Source organism: Amblyraja radiata, unplaced genomic scaffold, assembly GCF_010909765.2.
Source record: "Amblyraja radiata isolate CabotCenter1 unplaced genomic scaffold, sAmbRad1.1.pri S103, whole genome shotgun sequence".
Classification (NCBI taxonomy): Eukaryota; Metazoa; Chordata; class Chondrichthyes; order Rajiformes; family Rajidae; genus Amblyraja; species Amblyraja radiata.
This window is the reverse complement of record NW_022630094.1, coordinates 1,299,674-1,306,174: the sequence shown is the minus strand read 5'-3', so window position 1 is coordinate 1,306,174 and position 6,501 is coordinate 1,299,674. Positions and strand designations below refer to the sequence as shown.

Below are 6,501 nucleotides of genomic sequence, written 5' to 3'. Positions count from 1 at the left end.
CGTATCCGTTCCAAATGGCCGACCCCTTATTCTCAAACTGTGTGTGTGGCCCCAGGTTCTGGACTCCCCCAACATCACTTTTTCTTCATATCCGTTCCAAATGGCCGACCCCTTATTCTCAAACTGTGTGTGTGGCCCCTAGTTCTGGACTCCCCCAACATCGGGAACATGTCTCCTGCCTCTAGCGTGTCCGATCCCTTAATAATCTTTTATGTTTCAATAAGATATCCTCTCATCCTTCTAAACTCCACAGAGTGTACAAGCCCACAGCCGCTCCATTCTCCCAGCATATGACAGTCCCGCCATCCCAGGAATTAACCTGGTGAACCTACGCTGGGCTCCCTCAATAGCAAGAATGTCCTTCCTCAAATTTGGAGGCCAAAACTGCACACAATACTCCAGGTGTGGTCTCACCAGGGCCCTGTACAACTGCAGAAGGACCCCTTTGCTCCTGTACTTAACTCCTCTTGTTATGAAGGCCAACAGGCCAAAACTGCACACAATACTCCAGGTGTGGACTCACTAGGGCCCTGTACAACTGCAGAAGGACCTCTTTGCTCCTATACTCAACTCTTCTTGTTATGAAGGCCAACAGGCCATTCGCTTTCTTCACTGCCTGCTGTACCTGCATGCTTACTTTAAGTGACTGATGAACAAGGACCCCCAGATCCCGTTGTACTTCCCGTTTTCCCAACTTGACGCCATTTAGATATTAACCTGGTAAACCTACGCTGGGCTCCCTCAATAGCAAGGATGTCCTTCCTCAAATTTGGAGGCCAAAACTGCACACAATACTCCAGGTGTGGTCTCACCAGGGCCCTGTACAACTGCAGAAGGACCTCTTTGCTCCTGTACTCAACTCCTCTTGTTATGAAGGCCAACAGGCCAAAACTGCACACAATACTCCAGGTGTGGTCTCACCAGGGCCCTGTACAACTGCAGAAGGATCTCTTTGTGCCTGTACTCGACTCCTCTTGTTATGAAGGCCAACAGGCCAAAACTGCACACAATACTCCAGGTGTGGTCTCACCAGGGCCCTGTACAACTGCAGAAGGACCTCTTTGCTCCTATACTCAACTCCTCTTGTTTCTTCCCTGCCTGCTGTACCTGCATGCAGCCTTGCTAATCTCGCCCTGTGTGTGTGGAGGGTTTTTGAGGATACTAACATCTGCCCCTTTGCCAACCCGTACACAGGCAAACGTCCGAAGAAGGGCCTCGCGACGGCGAAACAACGTCTGGGGAAGATCCTAAAGATTCACCGAAACGGGAAACTCCTGCTTTAAATATTTTGCTATTTTGTATAATTTTTGAACTCAAGGTGTTTGTATATCTCTGTACAGTTAAAATTTCCCCGACACTAAATATTGAGGCCCGCCTCCCGACCTCCCCCCGCCGAGCTCTTCTTTGCCCGTTTCTTGCCAGCCTCTGATTCGGGGGCGACTGCGTTCAGTAGGATAAATCGGGAATGTGTGTGTGTGAGAGAGAGAGAGAGGGGTATGTGTGTGTGTGTGTGTGAGTGTGAGAGAGAGAGAGAGAGAGAGAGAGAGGTGTGTGTGTGTGTGTGAGTGTGAGAGAGAGAGAGAGGTGTGTGTGTGTGTGTGAGGTGTGTGTGTGTGTGAGAGAGGGGTGTGTGTAAGAGAGGGGTGTGAGAGAGAGAGAGGTGTGTGTGTGTGTGAGAGCGAGAGTGAGGTGTGTGTGTGAGAGAGTGAGGTGTGTGTGTGTGTGTGAGAGAGAGAGAGAGGTGTGTGTGTGTGAGAGGGAGAGAGAGGGGTGTGTGTGTGAGAGAGAGAGAGAGGTGTGTGTGTGAGAGAGAGAGAGAGGGGTGTGTGTATGTGTGTGTGAGAGAGAGAGGGGTGTGTGTGTGTGAGAGGGGTGTGTGTGAGAGAGAGAGAGAGGGGTGTGTGTGTGAGAGGGGTGTGTGTGTGTGTATGTGAGAGAGAGAGAGAGAGAGAGAGAGAGAGGTGTGTGTGTGTGAGAGAGGGGGGTGTGTGTGTGAGAGGGGTGTGTGTGAGGTGTGTGTGTGAGAGAGAGGGGTGTGTGAGAGAGAAGGGTGTGTGTGTGTGTATGAGAGGGGTGTGTGTGTGAGAGAAAGTTTGTTTGTGTGTGGGAGAAGAGAGGTGAGTGTGTTATCCGATCCCACCAACACAATCCACACCCGTGCTTTCCGGCTCTCCCCTTATTTCTTCTCCTCTCCCATCGACTGCCGGCAAAGGCCGAGATTTCCTGGTCGATTCTGCCTCGCCGCCGCTGGGGGGTGTGGAACGCTGATCCTCCGCGCATTTTTAAAAAGAAATCTGCCTTCAGGCGGAGTCCTGCCACCTTTTTACTTCACGCCCTCGTCCCTGGCATCAACTCCCCCCCCCCCCCCCCCCCCCCCCCCCCCCCCCCCCACCCAGCGGATCACACGGGGGGCCCCGGAAGCAGAAACCGGCCCCCCTCGCGCATATTAGAGTAAAACGATTTGGTCCCAACTCCGTTAGAAATGGCATTTACAAAATATCCCCACAGTTTCCATCACGTAGCTCTCTTACTCTCGATCCCGGCCAGTTCCCTCCACCACCCCCTTTTGTAAAAAAAAGTACATAAAAGTCATTAGTTTGTAACACTTTTTTTGTAGCGCAGGTTTTTAAAATGTCTGATTGTATCGCTCCTTCGAGAGGGGGAACGAGAGAGAGAGAGAGAAGGAAAAAAGAAATACTGCTTTTTTGAAACGAAACCCGTGGGTCTGATTGGTGCTTTCCTCGATTTTCGGAACACGAGAGGGACAGAGAAAAAAAGCCTGGTGGCCTCGTAAAGTCTCATCAGGCCATTCGGCCCATCGAGTGCGGCGTAGGTTCACGAGATTGATCCCTGGGATGGCGGGACTGTCGTATGAGGAAGGATTGAAAAGACTAGGCTTGTATTCACTGGAGTTACATAGAAACATAGAAATTAGGTGCAGGAGTAGAGGCCAGTCGGCCCTTCGTGCCTGCACCGCCATTCAATATGATCATGGCTGATCATCCAACTCAGTATCCCGTACCTGCCTTCTCTCCATACCCTCTGATCCCCTTAGCCACAAGGGCCACATCTAACTCCCTCTTAAATATAGCCAATGAACTGTGGCCTCGACTACCCTCTGTGGCAGGGAGTTCCAGAGATTCACCACTCTCTGTGTGAAAAAAGTTCTTCTCATCTCGGTTTTAAAGGATTTCCCCCTTATCCTTAAGCTGTGACCCCTTGTCCTGGACTTCCCCAACATCGGGAGCAATCTTCTTGCATCTAGCCTGTCCAACCCCTTAAGAATTTTGTAAGTTTCTATAAGATCCCCTCTCAATCTCCTAAATTCTAGAGAGTATAAACCAAGTCTATCCAGTCTTTCTTCATAAAACAGTCCTGACATCCCAGGAATCAGTCTGGTGAACCTTCTCTGCACTCCCTCTATGGCAATAATGTCCTTCCTCAGATTTGGAGACCAAAACTGTACGCAATACTCCAGGTGTGGTCTCACCAAGACCCTGTACAACTGCAGTAGAACCTCCCTGCTCCTATACTCAAATCCTTTTGCTATGAGTTTAGAAGGATCGGGGGGGGGGGTTGGGGGGGGGGATCTTATAGACACATATCAAATTATAAAAGGACCGGACAAGCTAGATGCAGGAAAAAATGTTCCCAATGTTGGGCGAGTCCAGAACCAGGGGCCACACACAGTCTTAGAATAAAGGGGAGGCCATTTAAGACTGAGGTGAGAAAAAACCTTTTCACCCAGAGAGTTGTGGTGAATTTGTGGAATTCCCTGCCACAGAGGGCAGTGGAGGCCAAGGCACTGGATGGATTTAAGAGAGAGTTAGATAGAGCTCTAGGGGCGAGTGGAGTCTAGGGATATGGGGAGAAGGCAGGCACGGGTTATTGATTGGGGACGATCAGCCGTGATCACAATGAATGGCGGTGCTGGCTCGAAGGGTTGAATGGCCTCCTCCTGCACCTATTTTCTATGTAAGTCTACTCCGCCATTCAATCACGGCTGATCTATCTCTCCCTCCTAACCCCATTCTCCTGCCTTCCCCCCATAACCCCTGACACCCGTACTAATCAAGAATCCATCTATCTCTGCCTTAAAAATATCCACTGACTTGTGGCCTCCACCGCCGCCTGTGGCAAAGGTTCACCACCCTCTGGCTAAAGAAATTCCTCCTTGTCTCCTTGCCAAAGGAACGTCCTTTAATTCTGAGGCTGTGTCCTCTGGTCTTAGGCTCTACCACTAGTGGAAACAACTCTGTATGTTTAGGTTAAGAGGTGGCGCAGCGGTAGAGTTGCTGCCTCACAGCACCAGAGGGCCAGCTTCGATCCTGACCTCGGGTGCTGTCAGTACCAACTTTGTACGTTCTCCCTGTGACCGTGTGGGTTTTCCCCGGGTGCTCCGATCTCCTCCCACATCCCAAAGGGGTGCAGGTTTGTAGGTTAATTGGTCTCTGTAAATTGTATATGGTCCCTAGTATGTAGGATAAAACCAGTGTACATGTCCATAGACAATAGGTGCAGGAGGAGGCCATTTGGCCCTTCGAGCCAGCACCGCCATTCACTGTGATCATGGCTGATCATCCCCAATCAGCACCCCATTCCTGCCTTCTCCCCATATCCCCTGACTCCGCTATCTTTAAGAGCCCTATATCTAACTCTCTCTTGAAAGCATCCAGAGAACCGGCCTCCACTGTCTTCTGCGGCAGAGAATTCCACAGATTCACCACTCTCTGGGTGGAAAAAGTTCCTGCTCATCTCAGTCCTAAATGGCCACAGATTCACAACTCTCTGGGTGGAAAAAGTTTCTCCTTATCTCAGTCCTAAATGGCCACATATTCACGACTCTGGGTGGGAAAAGTCTGTCCTCATCTCCGTTCTAAATGGCCGACCCCTTATTCCTAAACTATGTGTGACCCCTGGTTCTGGACTCCCCCTACATCGGGAACATGTTTCCTGCACCTAGCCTGTCTAATCCCTTAAGAATTTTTATTTGTCTCTATAAGATATCCTCTCATCCTTCTAAACTCCAGAGTATACAAGCCCAGTTGACCCATTCTCTCAGCATATGACAGTCCCGCCATCCCGGGAATTAACCTGGTGAACCTACGCTGCGCTCCCTCAATAGCAAGAATGTCCTTCCTCAAATTTGGAGACCAAAACTGCGCACAATACTCCAGGTGTGGTCTCACCAAGGCTATGTACAACTGCAGAAGGACATCTTTGCTCCTGTATTCAACTCCTCTTGTTATGAAGGCCAACAGGCCAAAACTGCACACAATACTCCAGGTGTGGTCTCACCAGGGCCCTGTACAACTTCAGACGGACCTCTTTGCTCCAGTACTCAAATCCTCTTGTTATTGTCAGCGCACACACAATGTATCTCTAAACTAAACTAATCCATGTCTTATGACGCTGAGGCGCTGGTCAGGCCACGTTTGGAGTATTGCGAGCAGTTTTGGTCACCCATATTTGAGGAAGGATGTGCTGGCTCTGGAGAGGGTCCAGAGGAGGTTTACCAGAACGATCCCAGAGGCGATGGGGAGGGTGGCTCTGGGCCTGTACTCGCTGGAGTTTAGGGGGGGGTGAGGGGGGCAGGGGAAGGGTATTTTATTGAAACTGACCAAAGCATTATGAGCTTGTTGCCAGGTCTTGAGGGCCTGAGCAAGATGGAGGGGTTGCGCAGGCTAGGCCTCTTCCTTGGAGCGCAGGAGGATGAGGGGTGATCTTATAGAGGTGCATAAGGTCATGAGAGGAATAGATGGGGTAGACGCACAAAGATTAGCGAGAAGGGGAAAGATTAAATTGGAACCTGAGGGGCAACCTCTTTCACACAGAGGAGGGTGGTGGGTGTGTGGAACGAGCTTTTGAAAGACACCTGGACAGGTGGATAGGAAGGGTTTCGGGGGGGGATATGGGCCAAACGCAGGCAGGTGGGGGCGAATGTAGATGGGGGAAGGTTGGTCGGCGTGGAAGAGTTGGGCCGAAGGGCCTGTTTCCGTGCTGGACTTTGGGTGCATGGCTCTGAGGTGTTGAGAGATGAGCTGTGGGCTTAAGGGGGGGGGGTGAAACAGTTGAGTGGGAGGGGGGGGGGGGAGACTGGATGGTGGACAGTGACGGATGAGTTGACCATATTATCTACTAATTATTATTTATTCGTTATATTCATTTATTTTATATTGTGTGTGAGATGCAAATGTGAGTGCTCACAATCACGATGCCAGAGACAAAGTCGTGGAAACAAGGAACTCCTTTATTTACGAGTCTGCAGCCCCCGGGGGTCTCTCCAACCGAGACACACCGAGACCAGGAAACCATCCCCTACTTATACAGCACCATTTGGCTGAATCAGCCTCCCCTTCTGGCTCCTTCCAATCAGAGCACTGAGGTTCACATTCTCACAAGAACGTCCCGTAACGCCCTTCAACGTCCAGGTTACCTCCCACATCATACATCGCATGTGCATTTCAATGAGACATTTTGTCATGATGGGTGTTGTCGTAA

The 6,501-nt window shown here is 50.5% G+C and overlaps 1 long non-coding RNA gene across 1 annotated transcript; it reads left to right on the top strand.

Moving 5' to 3' along the window:
* The first annotated feature begins 1,761 nt into the window (after positions 1 to 1,761).
* Positions 1,762 to 2,716, top strand: LOC116969082. The gene is made up of 2 exons (XR_004410617.1): positions 1,762 to 1,795; positions 2,070 to 2,716. It is a non-coding gene; the product is annotated as an uncharacterized LOC116969082 (long non-coding RNA).
* Positions 2,717 to 6,501: the final 3,785 nt, after the last annotated feature.